Source organism: Crocodylus siamensis, chromosome 2 (assembly GCF_052110815.1).
Source record: "Crocodylus siamensis isolate JL-2025a chromosome 2, ASM5211081v1, whole genome shotgun sequence".
Taxonomy (NCBI): Eukaryota; Metazoa; Chordata; order Crocodylia; family Crocodylidae; genus Crocodylus; species Crocodylus siamensis.
Window position 1 is genome coordinate 111,592,206 of NC_143396.1, and position 18,298 is coordinate 111,610,503.

The window sequence follows — 18,298 nt, forward strand, 5'->3', positions numbered from 1 at the left end:
AGAAGCAGTGGCACACCCTGTGCTGCTGCTAGTTGTCCAGTCCCTGGGGAACATGCCCTCTGGCATGCAGCAGGTTATCCTGGGTGGGGTAGGCGATGCTAAGGTATGTAAAATTCTGGGTATTCTGGGTATGTAAAACTCTGTATTTTGGCATGGATTACTACATAAAAACATATGAGAGATAAGGATATGGGGGTGATATCTTTTATTGGACCAACTACATGGTTGGGAGAGATTTTAGAAAAGTTGACATGCTTTTGAGTACAGAGTACTTTTCTTCAGGCCTGAAAAACAAGCATGCCCATTTATATACTCATTGTTACCCATTCTCTAAAAAGGGGTAACTGTAGACAATCTCTCTCACTCAGGATCTGCTGTAGCAGATATCCCCATGCTTTCTACATACTGATGTATACATTACATGCTTTTCTTTGCTTCAAGATGGTACTGAGATTTGCTAAGAAGATTAGGGGAGGGTACAGCATGAATGTCTCTTCATGGTCTGTGTTGTGTTGAAATACCATAGTACTTAGAAATGACCACAAAACTATCCCAGGCCCAAGTGATTAGTCACTTTCAATTACTACTCTTCTAAAATCATCTGTGGCCATCTTGTAAACATAGCTTTATCTACTGTAAGCTATCACTAGCTCATCATAAGTAGCCTTCTTGATTACGCACTTTCATTTAAATTAAAATGGGAGAATTTTGCAGCTCTCTGAAAAATCAATGAGGACATTGACAGACATTATTCTTAAGACATGATTAACAGGTTAATCACATCTCAAGTAGTGACCAGGGCATACATTCACTCAATTCATTGGTTGAAAAAAGAAGGAATAAGTCACAAAGTTATTACACAAAATACATGTGATAACTTTGTGGCTGGCTCCTATCACACCCCATCATCTGACTGGAGCTCCCAGACAAGGACCGCTCCCTGGCTAGGAGCACTAATCATCTCTTAACATCTGACCTAGGTTCCCAGCTATGAGAGTGCATAATGCACTCCATGACTGGGAACCTGATCAGCTGAGGGGCACTCACAGTCTCAGAAGGGATGCATTCAATTAAAAGTATGGCAGAAATCAGCCACAAACCAGGGTTCAAATGTCTGTTCAGGCATCTCTGGGTAAATTTTTGTACCAGGAGAACAAACCTGGGAGAAGTTCCCCAAATCATTTGAATGTGTGTATGCATCCAATCCCTCAGCAGTTTGAGGGAATGGATGCATGGAATGAACAATGTGTCTGTTTGAAATGGCATCCTTATTATTATTAAATAATTGCTTTATTGTGGCAATTTGTGCAGTTTACCAAAGCTGGGTTGTTACTGGTAAAATCAATGGAAAAATCTGCATGGGCAATACTTAAGCAGTAAAAAAATATGATTGTATTCAGAGAAAAATGAGGGTGAATAATGTTTCACTGATGATAAGCATGTGGTTTGTCATGCTGACTGGGAAGGAGGAAGGAGGGGCAGGGGTCGGTATTTTCTGAGCTGAAGTGTCAGAAATGCCTTTAGAGATTTCTGCTATTTTTCAAAATTTTAGTAATTTTCAAAATATGAGTAAGGGTACATCAGGCACATCATTATTTATTAATCTAATCCATGGTTGTCAAAAATTGGAAAGGTGTACATTGTACTTGTGAGGGATTTTAACAAAAATATAAAGGATCCCTTAATAAAACAAGTGAAGTTGTTCTTTACTGTCACTAGATATAAAACAATATGTTCATTTATGTAGTGATTTATGGTTTAGGTGCTTAGTAAAAGGACATTGCCCCAGCTGACTGAATTATTTTGTTTTCTGTTTATAAGAGACCCTTAAAAAATGAGAGGGGTATGTCCTACCATCACTCCATGTACCTGAAGTAGCATGCAAAACCTGCAGAATCTGCTGCATGAGAAAAGAGGTTCTTTGCATAATCTCTAACCAAAATAACTCCATTTTTTGTGTGCCATAGGACAGATTTTTCTTATGAGTATCTATGATGGAGCATGATAAATGCAGGATTGTTAGTTTAGCAGGGCTAAAACCTCCATTAAGGATATTGCACAGATCTACTGGCCCAAAAGTTTCATTGGAAGCAGAGTGACTGGTTATCTCTGATAATACTCAAGCTGTTCTTCGTCCTTTGTGTGACTCAAGATTTGGGTCAAATTCTGTCTCAAACTGACTGTCTTTTTCACAGGTATAAGGTTACGCATAAATTGCCAAAAATAATATGGTCTGCAATGAAAGTTACTCAGTTAATAATGCCCAGACTACATGGTCATGTGTAGATAGGAAATGGGAAAAGGTTAACCCAAGACCCTTTTTTTCCCTTTCCAAATGAGACACAGAGATAAAGGTGACCTTTAGTAGCCCCTTTGAGTACCCACATTGGGACATACCTATCTATCGCACATGCCTGTCATTGTGAAAGGTAGCAAGCCTATCTGCACTTATTGTAGACTTTTCCATGACCACAAAATCCCCCAAAGCATGGTTTTGTTACATAGGCTGTGTTTGCACACTATGGTTTGAAACCTGGACCACTGAAATTCTGTGGATTTAGATATGTTTTGTTTACATGTCTTTCAGAAAACTAAAGGGCATGCTGCCAGTCAGATTCATGTTTCGGATTAATTTTTAAACATAAAAGACAAATGAGTGGTGTAAATTATTATTATTTTGTCTGAAATTAGGTATAAAATTTAAGAGAGAATACTAGATATTTGTTTGCTGTTAATTTTTGATTTTTTGACCCATGTGAGATTAGAATTCTTCCCAAATGTAAGATTGCATCTGCCCAAATAGGACGGTATGATTGGAGGAATACAGATTCCATTTAGCTTTCTTTGTAGGGGCTGTGGAGGAAATTATGAGAGCCTGTCTTATGGACTGTAAAAGAGAGTAAAGGGATTTCACACTTGCAAGCACTCCAGCAATAGAAATGGTTACACATGCATTTGGTGAAAATTACACCACTTAGATTGACACTCACATGGCATCTTTCTGTGCTTGAAAATGCACGGAAGGTATCTTTCTCAATATCGCATTTATTACATCATCAGAGGATTTAGTTTTTACCTTCACTGGTTTACCTGTTTCAGCTACTCTACCATAATATTTTTTCTTTGTTTGCCAGTTACCTGTGAAAATATGATTTACTTCTCAGCCTTCTGTGCAAGATGCACACAGGATTTCTTTCTACCTTCTTCTGACACTCTGCAGTAGTCAGTGGAGGACATTCCCGGGTACATGGAGTGTCAAGGAGACTGACAACAGTTGCCTGACCATCAACCAAAAATACTTCTAAGAAGAAATGGTCAAAAGGGGTAAATGGCATGAATGAGTGGTGATAAAAAGTATATCTTGCATATTTATTATGCTTTGTAACCCAGTTGCATATTGCCAGACAGGTCCCAATCAGAGGCCAAAATCTGAGGTACTTAGTCCTCAATTTGCCAAATATTAGCACCTTTGCCCAAGTATTAATTGACTAAATATATATGTACAAATACATGCACGCACACACATATACACAAATGAATGAATAACTTGATATTTTGACTCCACATGCATAAGATAATTTATTAAGTCAGGTATTTGTATTAAGGGTATGTACAAGTGTTACGTTTAGGCCAGGTATAAACATTACACTTACACCAGTATAAGTGATTGGAAACTGGTTTACACCCATAACCAAACAAAGGTGCAGTGCACGTAGTTTTAAAATGGCGGACCCCAGACTAAGACGTGGATTGATGTGGTACCAGACTTAAGTGATTCAGGTTAGACTGATCTATCGAACTGTACCAGTCCCCCTAGCTACTCAACGTAGTGTTCAATGTGTTGGCATCCCAGGCTGCTTTGTGGGTCCCACTAACGCCCCCTCACATGGCAACATGCTAGCCTCAGCCTGTGCTTGTCTGCTTGTAGGCTCTCATAGAGATAAGCCAGAAATGACTGCCTCTGTTAGCAGTGGCTCGGCAGTAGGAAGGAGGGGAGCAGAGACCCCCATTGTGTAGCCCTGGCCCTGGCCCCAGCTGTGGCTCCCCCAAGACCTGAACCAGTACAGATGGAGGGAAGGCCTTGTGATGGGGTCTTCCCACCACCCCTTGCCTGGCTGCTGCTGGCAGTTGGCCACTGGTGGCGGTGTAGGGCTGGGAAGAAGGGCTGCACTGGCCAATTAGGGGTAGCCCAGCTGGGCTTGGCATTCTCCAGCAGCCTGCTGGGAGGCATACTATTGTGCCTCCAATGTGCTGGCCTTGATAGTCGCTCCTTTTACCAAAGAAGCATTACCTCCACAGCTTCCACGGTGTGACATTTTTATGTCATGAGATAAAATTCCAGAAAATGGAATTCAGGAACTGCACACAACAGTGTCTTAAAACACAGGAAGACTGTTGGCATGCAGTTTATATTAACACTGGAATCTGCTTCTATGTGAACCCTTCCTTAACCACCTCATACAGGTTCATGCCCAAACCTTTTACCACCCGCTCAATGTTGTTTGAACTATAAATTAATAGCCTGGGATAACATAGTTGGAAAAACATCTATATACTTATTTGTGAAAAGGAGCAACATAAATTTACCCTGTCAGCTCCATCGTTATTCTTTTTTTTTTTTTATTTGCCAAGATTTATACCAGTTCAGAACAAAACAAATGCTAGTTTTGAAGAGTTGTTTAATGGAAGGAACAAGTTTCAACTTTATTCCTTGCTTTCATGCAACTAAAGGTTATGTTTATTTAGAAAGCTAACATTTATACAGATTGTACACTCTCAACAGTGTTATGCCAAAAAACACATGACTAAAATGGCTCTTTCCATCACTCCCTCAGTTTTTGACCTATGGCTGTTTTTACAGGAACTGGAGCTTTTAAGCAATAGCGTCTAGTAGAGCCAGGGGTAATGGAAATCATGGCACCGTGTGCAATAATTTGCAAACAGTGGCTTGAGAAAAAGGATATGCAAAATGCATTTGAAGCTGTGAACACTCCAGACTTCCCACAAAATTATTTGAATAGGATAATTGCCAGTGAAAGAAGCAGTAGGAATGCTTAATTAAAGCTGGATGATATTAGAAGACCACACCAGGTAAGTCCAAGCTTGAATTATATGGTCTAAAAAATAAAACACATAAAACTGTATCTATTATTGATCAAGAGGTTAAAAATGATTGTCAAAGAAGCAAAAAGTTTCAGTGAATAAATATTTACATTCCAAATTTTCTTCTGTTATTATTTGCTGATTTCTTTCCCACTGGCTCCCTGAAAAATATTTACATAATGACATTTTATTAATATAGTCATAAAATATAAGAGTTTCACATCTCATTCATATGTGAGTAAAATTTAAAATTCACTTTTCAGGAGCACTCCTGGTAGAAGTGTAATGAAGGCAATAATAATAATGCTGGGAAAAGATCCACCTGGGGAAATTTTTACTTTTAGTAGATGCCATAAATTATATAAATAGCAGGCCATATAAATGCGAGGCTTATCAAAATAAGAAATAAACAATAAAATGTGATTTGACTAGCGCTTGCCAGAAAATGTGACTGACTAGACCAATTGCAATTTGAAATTTTCCCATCAGGAAGTAATGGTAAAAAAGTGTGAAGAAAACTGATTTAATTCCACTTTCTGCTTTCCAGATTTTTCCAATTAGAAGACAATAAAAGTATAAAGAAGAGTGTTTCTCTCTAATTTCTAAATGTTTTGTAATGAGAAAACAGTCAGTGTTACTTTCTCCTACCTAAAAAGAGAGAATTAAAAAGTGTTACTTCCTGTCTTTTTTACCAATTTTTAAGGTTCTCCTTCACTTTTCTAGAAGAAAAGTTGATAGTAGATGGAGAATTTTCATTTTGGAATTGTGGGAAACTTCAGAGCACCAAAAATGTTTTTCCACAAAAAGCCTTGTTCACTTAAAAAAAAAATTCCATCAGAAATTAGTTTATTTAACAAGGAGTTTGCATCCTCTTTTGATAAAAGTATATATAATTACAACTAAGCAATAGTTCTTAGAATTTAAATATTTTGTTTCAAATTTGAACATATGCAGTAAATTACACGTAGAAAACCTTACTTTAAAAGGAATCATTTATGGTTGAAGATGACAGTCCTTGAATAGAAAGGTAATGTCATGTTATAGGACAGCTCTTGACCATGTACCACCATATACCGTCTTTCCATTGATAGTGACAGGCCAACATTTTCATAGTGGGCTTCCTTCTTCTTTTGGCATATAAGGAACTGCTTACTCAAAGCATTTAAATCTCTCTCTTAGTATAACATAAGGACATTAATTATAATTTTGTCATGCAGCATGTATAAATAATAAACACTGACACATTCACAAGTTACATGTGTGAGATAGTATGCATGTTGTGGTGGAAGTAAGCCACAAGTAAGGGTTTGCATTATAGTGTGAGGGAAGGAGATTAATGTTCTGTGTGTATTCTTTGGGTAATGGACAGAGATGTAGCTGATCCACTTCCTATATAGGACAAGAATCTATGGTATGGAAGCTAGAGAAAATGATTAGTCCCCATATTTGTTGCACATTCAGCAGGAAATTTTAAGTCCCAGAAATACCAGCAACAGTCATCTGCAGAGAACCTGCTACTGGTCTTCCTTTGTTCTTTCACAGGAGTACAAGTTTCAAAGGAGCTTCAGGTAATTAGATACCCATTTGTCACTGAAATGTACTGGAATGTGGACAGGAAACTAACTTGGGATCATTTGAAAAATTCCAGCTTCCATCAACAGCATGACTTGGTTATTCAGATATGGGCAAGGTAGGTGCTGGGTCCAGCAGGTGATCCTCTGTGGCAAAGGCAGGAGCATAGCTTCATAATCTTTGGCAGCATTTTTAGAGACAAAAAGGAAACGACAAACTCAATCCAACTGTCTCTCTCTCTCATTATAAGTGAAAAAACAGGAATCCCGTGTATCCGCTTATTGTTTGGATTATAGAATAATGATGCAAACATCATCATGGATTAGGCAGTTGACATTGTATGCATTTTTTTTAACTGAAGAAAAGGACGATTCACACATACCTTACAGGTGCCTTACTTTAGCAGAGGTCTTGGACTCCAAAGTCAAGAGGAGAAGGAACAAGCCAGGGGTGATGTTGAGAAGGCAAGTGCACACATTAAGGAACCCAGGGAAGAAAGAGAAAAAAATTACTACACAGTATTTTTTCCTTTTTTTTTGCAGCTGATATCCCCCTTGCCAGCAGGTGTGGGAGACATGGGAGCACTGTTCCTTTGGAACAGCACTCCTTGGTATTTTGCTAGAGATGCAAAAGTAGTGTGGAAAGCATGGGATCTTCATGCAAATAATACTGGCATACTGTTATTTAACCATTTATATCTGGTTTTATAGTAGCAGGGCACTAACAGTGCCCTCATCTCCCTGTCTTACCTGTTCCCAGTTAAAGGTTAAAGGTAAATGTCCCTTCCAGCCATACTTTTCTATGATTCTGTGATTATTACGAAGAGATCTGCCAGCTTCAGACACCAGTTTCATAGCTTCCTTTAAACCTTGAGTAAATTCTCCCACAACTGAATAAGTAGTAGGAGAGACTTAAGAAAAAGATCCTGGGATAGACTTTCTTTCATTTGCTCCCCCTACTGAGTTTTCTTCTGGGAAGGTGTCATCACACCCATACCTGTTAAATGGTTCCCTCACTTCAGAGATAGCCAGTCTTGTTACTGGTAACTTAATCTCATTCACAAGGGCCTGATCTTTGCTGTATGTTCACAGTTGCTGCGAAGCAGCGATTCATTAGGCAAACGTTACAGCATATATCAAATTCTTAAGTTCCCCCAGTTTCCTTGTACAGCATTCCCACTCTTGTTCTTTGCTTGTTTATATGAATTCTGCAATTATCTTGTATGCTGCTGTGCATGAGATTGTCCTTCAGACAAAGGAGCAAAGAGTTCCAATGTACTTCTTATTGCCTACAATCCCTGTGAAGTTTACTGAAATGATTATTTGGCTTTACTGCCTTTCATCTTGTAATTGTGTGTTGCATCTCACGAATTACATTAAAGCTAAGGATGGAAGATCCTCAAAAGATTTAGAGACTATCTGAAATTTATTTACTCTCTTTATTCTGGAAATCTGGCTGAAAATCTCCTAAGATTAGGCTTTCCTGCAAGATTTTCTGTACTTCCTATTTGAAGACAGACCTGAAATATGAGGAGCCTTTCTGTTCCAGCTGAAACTAGTAAATGCCAAGGCATTTGTGTGTGTGTGTATGTATGTGTGTTTGGACTAGAGGGGAAAGAAAAGTTAAAACATTTTCAGTTTCAAAAAAGTTCAAGTCCATTTTAAGGATATGGCAACCAGACTTTGCTTGTATTGTATCTGACTAAACACTCTCCCTCCTTTAGGCTCCAATGCTACAAAGATATTTTTCATTTAAATTACCCAGTTAGGGTCATGAAAATGCTAAATTCTACTTGATTATTCATAAAAGAGTCCCTGTCAGATCACAGAAGACACATTTGTCCCACAAAATACTAGAGGTATGTATCCAAGTTAAGTAAAAAGATGCACTTCTAGAATTGAATTAAACTTAGTTTCAATCCAATAATCAGGGTCTTTTTTGTTTTTTTATGATACTAATATAGAGGACAGATTATCTGAAGTGAAAGCCTCAGGTCATCATGCCACGTCCTCATTGATGGTAGGGAACACAGTTGTTAAGGTTTGTTGTTGATATGTATTTCATTATCTGTGGCCATATGAAGATTTCCTTTTACATAAGAACATCAGAACTTCCATTTACCAGGTCAGACCATAGGTCCTTCTTGACCAGTCTCCTGTGCCAGAGAGTGGCCTGGGGTGGATGCTGAAAGGAAGAGTGAATGTGATATGACTAGGGTTTTTTCCACTGTTCCTCTCTCACTTGCCTTCTCCAGCATTTAAGGTCTAAGAAGTTGTGATTCAGAGGCTGTATCCCCAGCTCCCATTCCTAATAGCTACTGAAGCTAAGCAATTCCAAGTAAGGCTGCTTCCTGCATAGGAGACCACTTGGGAATCTCAGGTGCCTTGTCACAAACAAAGGAATTATGGTTGACCAGTGACAAATGTGAAATCCAATCAAAATGTGATGTTAATGGAAAATGTATTATGGATAATACATGTATTATGGACTAAATAAATCAATTAACGTGGAAGTAAGTTGACCTTTTAATAGTGATTTGGGATTCAGAATATAGAAAAATCAAGGATGACAGCTTGTCCCCCCAGAATGAAGTTAACACATGTAATAATTCTGAAAATTCAAAACATTTCCCAATAGCTCCAATACACAGCCTTTTTATTTCTGAAAATGTAACAGATGAAACAATTATACTGATTGAAAAATGGGAGGGATCTTATTATAGTTCAGATGATTTCACTGTAACTAGGCACATCTACATGTGCTATTAATGTGATGCAATAAACTCTAGCACAGTTATACTGGAGTTTATTGCTCCCAGGCACAGCATTTACAGGTGTGCCCAGGACTGCAGCATGTTAAACCAGGGTGGAGCAGCCCTGGCTGGCAGGAGATCCGGGCGTTCAGCCTGCCAACCTAGAGCTGCTCTGTCCTGGCTCAATGTGCTGTGAAGGGGCTGGCTGCCCACCAGGCAGCCCCACACTGGAGCCGCTTCCTGCTTCAGCTAGCTCACTGTCTACATGTGTGTTGTAGTACACTAAATAACTCCACTGTAGAATAGTACTAGTCCAAGACAGTACTATCCTAGAGCAGAGTTAATTAGTTTACTGTGGCCTAATAGCACTTGCACATATTTTATTTGTCATATTTTATTGCAGAGCTAATTAGTCAGCTCAGCAGTAAAGTACATGTGTAGATTTACCCACTGTGTCACCTGTCTGCTCTATTGTTTAATAAGCAGAAGCAAAACTGAAATAATTTATCACTGGTTACGTTCAGAGGTAAATCATTGTGGTTTAGCTTCACTTACTAGGAGATGGCACCAGATAGATAAAATAATTATAATGAAAAAGAATTTATGAACAGTAAGTCCCCATCCCCTTCAAAGCAATATGTGGTTTGTCTGTCCATATCCTGGTAATGCCAAATTGAAGAGAGCTACAATGATCCCTCAAAGGTATGGAATGATCCAGATTATGAGCTTGCAAATGAAAGAGGCTGAAGAAATGTACAATATGAACAGTTTATGCTCTCAGGATTTTCAGCAGTTATAAAATATTTACAGTGAGGTCTCTTGAATGAGCTGGGAATAATTCTAATATAATAAAGGGCATAGTTTGTGTGTCTGTCTGTAGGTCTGTCTGTCCGTAACACTTTTGACCAACTGTTCATGTGCCGCCAAGAGGGTGGGGGGTGACTGGCTGCATGGGTCCAGGCTGTGCAGGCCCACATTTAAGCCACTGCCAGGCAAGTTTGTGGCAGTGGCAAATATACCTTGGCTGTCCGAGCAGCAGGAATTCCCCACACCTCCATGCCTGAGGGCAAAGCTGGGGGGGGGGGGTCACAGTGGCAGTGCTCCCTGACATTCATCCCCAACACCCCTCCCAGAACAGCTGGCAGAAAGGGGGAGGCGGTGAGCAGGGTGGGAGAGATGGAAGCAGGGCAGGGGGAGGAGAAGGCGGGGATCACAGTGGCATCTGTTGTCAGGGCTGGGCAGCAGGGAGGGAGGGAGGAAGGGGAGTGGGACGGGGGCCCTGACAACAGCTGGCAGGGAGAGGTAGGCGGCAGGGAGGCTGCATGGACCCAGTGGGCATGAGGTGTGGGGAGACAAAGGGGGGGATCATGGTGGCAGCTGTTGTCGAGGCCAGGTGGCAGGAAAGGAAGGAAGGGAGGAAAGCAGGGAAGGGAGCGGGGGGTCACAGTGGTGAGGCTCTGCTGCCTGGCCTTGACAACTGCCAGCAGAGAGAGGGAGGCAGCAGGGAGGAAGGGGAGGTGGGGGAGGGGAGGGGAGGTGGGGGGAAGCCCTGCTGCAAGCGGAGGCGGGTGGGGGGAGGGAACCCCTGCCCTGGAGGAGGAGGTGGCGGGGACAGAGGGAGTCTTTACATGGCCAGCTCTGCAGGGTGACTAGGGGGAAAGAGGGGGCCATGTAAATACTCCCTGAATTCCATCATTCTTAATGGGCAATTAGCTAGTACTACATAATGCTCAAGCACAACAGTTTAGATAATGTGAATGTGATTTTAACAACAACAACAACAACAAAAATCAAACCTAATTATGGTAACCATGCATAGCCACCTTTTTCAAATGTGATTAGGATTTTGCATGCTGCATTTTCAAGTGCCCGACTTGAGGTAATTCAAGGGAGTCTGATTTTTCATGCGGTGAATGCTCATCCTCTTGAAAACAAGACCTCTTTTAATGTGTCTCACTTCTGTAATCCTTGGTTGAGATTCTTTTACTAGTGTAGTTCTGTCCTGCCCAGTGCTACCGACAGTAAACACCTGACTGAGTACAACTGCCAAAAGAGAAAAAAAAATCTCTCACTTTCATTTTTCTTCCCTTGCAAGGCCAAACATGCTGTCTTTGGACAGATTTCAGTCCTGCTTTAATTCATTAAAACAGTGAAACAAAATCACCATTTACATCCTTGACAGCTGGCAAGTTTTGTGTGTTCTTACTACTCCTGCCAACTGGAAAAAAAAAATCATTGAGCTCTGTCACAGCTCTTTGTAGTGCTAGATGTGTCAGAGATGTCAAAATGTACTCATAACAATGACATACAGTACCTGCAGGCACGAAGGTATTATGCTAATGTACTGGTGCACAGGAAGTTACAATTCTCCCTTTTACTTCAAAAAGAAAAAAACAATAACAAAAAGCATACTGCTCCCCGAAGAGGGAGAGTTTCTACTTCTTTTGAGTCACCTGACATGTTCCAGGAGTTTTAGTTAATAAATCATTTATGTTCCAGCATACTCAAGAAAGTACAAGGTAACAATCTAATGGTTTCCTTGATTCTTACTGTTTTCTAAATACTTGTCAAGCATCTTTAAGAGAAGAATGATCTTGTTGTTATGGTGCTGGTGTGGGGAAGAAGGGAATTTGAACAGCTCTGGGTTCAGTTCTTGTCTCTTCCACAGACTTACTGAGTGTTTTTAAGCGTGTCATTAATTTCTCTGCCTGAATTTTCCATCTTAGCATGTTTCTATTATCTGCTTAGATTTTAACCAGACATCTTATCTTTTTTGTATATGTACAGTGCTTACCACTGTATTACAAAATGTAGGCAATGTATAATAATAATAATAATAATAATAATAGAAGCTAGTAATGTTCTACTGCAATAAATAAGAATAGCTACCAGGATGCATTTTCTACAGGCACCTGTGATTTATATTAGGATAGCACAGGCAATTATGAACAAGATAAAAGAAAAAAAAAACAATTCTGAAGAAGGTGTATGACCCAGTGTTTTAGGCAACACATGCATAACATTGCACATATAGGATTGTATATACCATAAACAATATATCTTACATAAATACAATCCAAAATACGTGCATCCAGCTGGCATTCAGTTACTTTATCTCTGTGCCAAAAAATGCTTATACAGCAACATTTGGGAGCTATCTGAACACTTACAAAGGTAGGTAAGGGTATCTTGATTATCCGTCACTGAACTTTTGCTTCTTACTTACATAATGAAGAAAATAAAGGACAAAATTGAATTTGGACCTGAACATTTTGCATGTAAAGCTCCCACTTGTCATAATAAAAAATGTAAATGAAAGTTCATTCAGGTTAAACACAAATGTAAGAAAGCAAAGGTTACTAGTGCATCTCCTTTCAGCTTTTGCTTTTGTTTTATTATACAAACAAATTATTTTGGCTGAAGGAAAAATATCCTGTGATATAATTCCAATCAATGAGGACACCATTGCCTATCATTTCCAGAGGCATTTGAGAAGAAGTCACAGGAGCTTTCAGAATGGAGAGTTCAGTTGCAAAGGATAGATGCCAAATTATTATTCTTGGCTATATTAACTTAGAAAATAGCTCATGGGTATAAAGAGCTCATGGGTAGAATATGCTATTTACTATGCTATTTATGCCTACAGTATATCTCAAGGAATAGCTCAGTCAATAACTCTCTGTATTGCCTGATTAGGTCATTTTCATTTTGTTTTGGTTAGTTGTTTTGAAATCTTTATTTTATTATTTGCTACCCCTTATCTATGGCAGTGAATATAGCTTGGGGTTCCAACAATAAAGACCACAAAACTGACTAATCTTGGCATTGAAGATTTGAGACCCAGGGACACAATCTTTTCTTACAAAATGCAATCATTAGCCTTGAGTTATTTCATTTTGTAAGCCAACAACTTCTTAAACTGGCAAGTTGTTCTTGGAGAAATCAACTTGCTGCTTTTTGCCTGTACAAGATCTTATTTGATGCACATCATTTTTTAGAGAATGTAAGCCTAAGGCAATTATCTGCTTCAGAGACACTTACCACAGAACAGTAAATAGATTCTCATTTATACTTTTGTGATCATCTTTGCACACAGTGTGTGGATGTAACACACAGAAATGATTTGATTGCCATAAGATTAACAAAGCAACATCATTGGTAATGTGGCTTTTGGTTGTATCTTTAGCTAGGGAGACGAAGAAAAAGTACTTTCCTGAAGTAACAGCAACAACAGTGTCTTACACCTAGATTTTATGGTGCAGAGAAAATCAGAAATGAAGATATATGAGATTTTATTATATGTACAAATTTACCATCAATGGAACTTGAGGTTTCAAAAGTGAGGACAGAATCCCAAATTTCAGTTTTGAACATTCAAATCCTTGCCCTAATGTTTGAGGTTTATAACTCTATTTCCTTTTGTTTTTTTAAATCGTCTTTGCTGCTCTGTGAAAAATCATCACAAGTAAATTGACTCTAGTGAGACTCTATATATAGAAAGTGATGTCACATGTATGCAACAAAGAAAAGAGGATTAGAGAAAAAGATCTCCATATTTTTTCACTATGATTTCAAATGTTTCTTGTAACAGTAGTAAATCTAACTTGTTTGGTTACAACCATGACTAAGTTACTAGTATCGCAGTAATCACTGCTACCTGGGCCATTACTGTGTAACCAAAAGGAGGAGCTAATTCATAGATTCATAGATTGTAGGACTATGTGAAGCTTTGGGTGCTGATTTGATTTGGAGGATAATTGGCTCAATGCAACAGCCGAATCTCTGAATCCAAATTGAATCAGGAGACCAATAAAAAGGTTAAAAAAGATCTGAAGCTCTCTGAATCAATTTGGAAAAGATTCAAAGATCTTTGGAGATTCAGGCAGTCCCTGCTCACTGCCTCAGGGAGCTGGACCTGGACTCTGTGCAGGTAAGTAGGGGATGGTGGGGGTGGGGCTGGAGGAGGGGAGAGGGAACTGTAGGAGGCACCCTCCACCATGCCCCATCTCCTGCCTGCTCCCCCAACCCCCCTGAGCACCCCCAACCTACACTAACTCTCCCAGTCCCCCCCCCCCCCCCCAAACTGCCCATGGCTGCCCCAACCAGCCCCAGCTCCCTGCTCTTCAAAAAAAAAGCCCCACTCACAGGCTGCTGCCAGGCTGGGGCCGGGGGAGGTGGTGATCCCCACTCTCCTATACTGCCATGCACTTCATGGGGGGGCTCTGCTCTGCCTCCACAAACCCCAGTTCTGACCCCCGCCCACCATCTTCCAAAGCCCCTCAGCCTCCACCATGGCTGCCCTGCCCAGCCCCAGCTCCCAGTTCTTTAAAAAATAAGCAAATACTAGAATAAAAAGCTCCCTGTAGATCACTCGCCTACTGCTGCAGTGACTGTCCCAGTCTCCTTTTGAAGATTTCCAGGGAAGGTGCCTGCACCACCACTGCACTGGTGGGAGTTTTTTCCACAGTCTGGAAACCCTGAGTGTTGAAGGAGTTTTTCCTGGAATTGAGCCTGAAGCAGCCTTCCAGGAGTTTGTATCCATTGCTTCTGGTCTTTTCCAGGGGTGCCCTGGTGAACAGCTGTTCGCTGAGTTCTTGATGTACTCCCCAACATAGTGGTAAGCTGCTACCAAGTCACCTCTCAGCCTTCTCTTCTGTAGGCTGAAGAGGCTCAAGTCCCTCAGCCTCTCCTTGTATGGCTTATCTTGTAAGTCCCTGATCTTATGGGTGGCTCTTCTCTGGACCCTCTTAAGTTTTTCCATGTCCTTGGTGAAGTGTGGCAACCAGAACTGGATGCAGTACTCCAGCTGTGGTCTCACCAGTGCGGAGTACAGTGGGAGTATCACTTCTTAGTTTTGCATGAGATGCTAGAGTTAATGCATGCCAGGCTTTTGTTTGCCCTGCTGGCCACAGCTTTGTACTGCTGGCTCATGGTCATGCCATGGTCGATCACTACCCCCAGGTCCATATTGGCCGTGGTGCAAGTCGAATTGTTACCACCGAGCCTGTAGGTATGTTGGGGATTGTTTGCCACTAGATGGAGTGCCTTAGACTTCTGAGTGTTGAACTTCATCTCATTCTGGCCCGCCCAGCTCTCCAGCCTGTCCAGGTCACTCTGTATCTGCAAGCTGTCTTCTGGCATGACCACACTCCCCAAGAACTTGGTGTCATCCACAATTTAGGCCAGTGAGCTTTTCACCCCCACATCCAAATAATTGATAAAGATGTTGAGAAGCACCGGTCCAAGCATGGACCCCTGAGGGACACCACTGGCCACTTCTCACCAGGATGACACAGATCCGTTCATAAGAACTCTCTGGGTCCTACCATGCAGCCAGTTTTCCACCCACTGAACTGTTGAGCAGTTAAAACCACAATCTTCCAATTTTTCCACAAGGATATTGTGGGATGCTAGATCAAAAGCGTTTTGGAAGTCTAGGTATATAATGTTGACCTTTTCTCCCATGTCCAGGTGATGAGAGACCTGTTTGTAGAAGGAGAAGAGATTGGTAAGACAAGATCTACCTGTGATGATGCTATGTAATAGCTGTCATTATCATGCTTCACAACTAGGTGACAGGGCCCATGTATTGATCTTTCTGCCTCAGGTAAATGGCCAGCACAGGAGTGAAGTAGATGGATGACCCCTATGATGATCTAACTCAGGGGTGCCCAAACCCTGGCCTATGACCCAATTCTGGCCCATGGAGCCATGGCATGCAGCTTGCAGGGCTCCCTCATGGGTCAGGAAATTTGGTGGTGGGAGAGAGGTGGCAAGTAATACCGAGATTCTTAAGCACTGCACTTCCAGATCAGGGCAGGGCCACACTTCTCCATGCCCATGCAGCCAGATTATGTCTCCCCCCCCACCCCCCCCGGGTCAGGGCCCCCGCTGCATCTGCTCTGCATGTTGGATCTGTTTCATGGGCAGACCAGCCACTGCTAAACCAGCCCATGGGGCATAAAAGTTGGACATCGCTGGCCTAACTTATTACAGATTTTTCCCATGGCAACTTTACCCCAGAGTCAAGGCACTTAAATTGGTGTACAGGTTTGCTGCTCCTCACTTATACAGGTGAAAAGGCTGATTGCACTAGTGTAAATGTGTGAAAGCTCACAGTGTAAGGCAGAGCCTTGCTAGTAAGGGTGTATATATCTGAATAAAATTAGGTTCATGCATAGCAGGATTCCAGTGGAATCCCCCAAGTACATTGGTGTAACAGGAAATACTATGCCCTTCTCATTGGGCATGCCTACACATGCATTTACTGCGCAGTAACTTACTAACCAGTAAGTGGCTTTTACTCTGGCATCTACATGTTCAGGCATTACAGTGCAGTAAAGCAGTGTGTGGACTGACTTGGACTAAAATTAGTCCCAAGTCAGTCCACACAAACAGGAATACTGTGCAGTAAGGCATCTACATGTGCCCTACTGCTCAGTAACTACTTGGGTGTAAATTTGCTACCTGCATCAGGTTGGCATAAGCTACCATAGTTACTACACAGTGTGGGTGCACATGTGTAGACATGCACCATATTGCACAATAATTTTCAGTTACGGTGCAGTAACCTAAGTTACTTAGTGGTAATGGTACACGTCTCGATGTGCCCACAATGTAGGAAATGTACATTCCTCACTGAGTTTTAAACAAAAAAAATTGTGATCCTGATTTTTTTAGAGCAGAAACAGAGGTAAAGAACAAATAACCACAATAGTGTATTGTTCTGCCAAGTGAGGACACTGGGTTTGAGAGCTAACATGGGGCTAAACTGACTATCTGTTTCTTATTTTAAGAAAGTATCTTATGGTTCATTTTTTATGTCTTTTTCCTCATGATATGTTGATTGTCTTTTATTTGGAAGAGTGAGTCTTGATCTAACATACATTTTCCAGATGTTTTCCAAATGTTTCTAAATTAAGTTACTGGCCATATCCTTGGGCTGTGGACAAGACATAATTTTTATTGCATGTTAAGAAGCTTAGAAGTGAACAGACAGACATTGCACAGTGCTATCACATAAGGCCTTTCTTGTATCAAAAACAACCCTGGATGAATCAGGGATAACTTGGACATGTTTTAGAGTAAAACTGCTCAGATTATATCTGTCTTCAGCTTCCAGTAGGGGAGGGTTGGTGAGATTAACAGTATCCACCAGTGCTTTGCTTCCCATCATCCCATGAGGCAGCCACTCCATGCCACCTTCCCATCTGCACTGCTGAGAAAGTCAGCCTTGCATATGACCTGTCCTTTTTAAAAATTAGGTGCAAAAGGAAGCTAGTGTCATTTATTGTTGGACAACACTATGTAAATTTGTCTCTTTGAGAGTAGTGCAAATCCTATTGCCCACCTTCCCATTCACCATACAAAGGACCAGCACATTAAAGTATTGGAATTTTAAAAATGCTCTACCAGCTGAAGGTGAGCAAAGGTTCTTCATCTCTTCTCCATCCTCTCCTGTCCATTCAGTGGGCCTTATACAAAAGCCACTAAAAACAGGCTTTTTACAAACAGGTCATGGTGGAGATGGCATCTTGGCTAGGGACAGACATTCAAAAAGCCTGAGCCTGAATTGATTCAATTTTTGCAGGTTAGTCTAACCTGGCTAGGTTGAATTGATTTGCAACTGCACAGACATTCCCTATGGACTGAGGAAATGCCACCATGTGTCTGTGGTGGCTCAGGCTATAAGCCAGGGGGTGTTAGAGCAGCCCTCTCTTCCTTTCCATAGTGCTAAGCTGAGGCAGAGCATGGCCAGGCCCCACCAGGACACTCTGATTATGGAGCCTGTACCATCCCAGGCTTTTTCCCACTTGGTGCTCAAGGGTGCTTCCAGCCCCCAGCCCCAGGCCAGCACTCTGAGGCAAACCA

At 41.1% G+C, this 18,298-nt stretch overlaps 1 long non-coding RNA gene across 2 annotated transcripts in view; it reads left to right on the plus strand.

The window, feature by feature from the left end:
* Nucleotides 1–18,298, plus strand: part of LOC149870631 (uncharacterized) — a 127,052-nt gene that overhangs the window by 59,534 nt on the left and 49,220 nt on the right. The window contains exon 1 of one of the 2 annotated variants that reach the window (XR_016440798.1): nucleotides 11,165–11,946. The exons of the other annotated variant lie outside the window; for it this stretch is intronic. This is a non-coding gene — a long non-coding RNA (uncharacterized LOC149870631). Of the gene's footprint in view, nucleotides 1–11,164; nucleotides 11,947–18,298 lie in introns of those variants that run through there. 2 annotated transcript variants of the gene reach the window in all.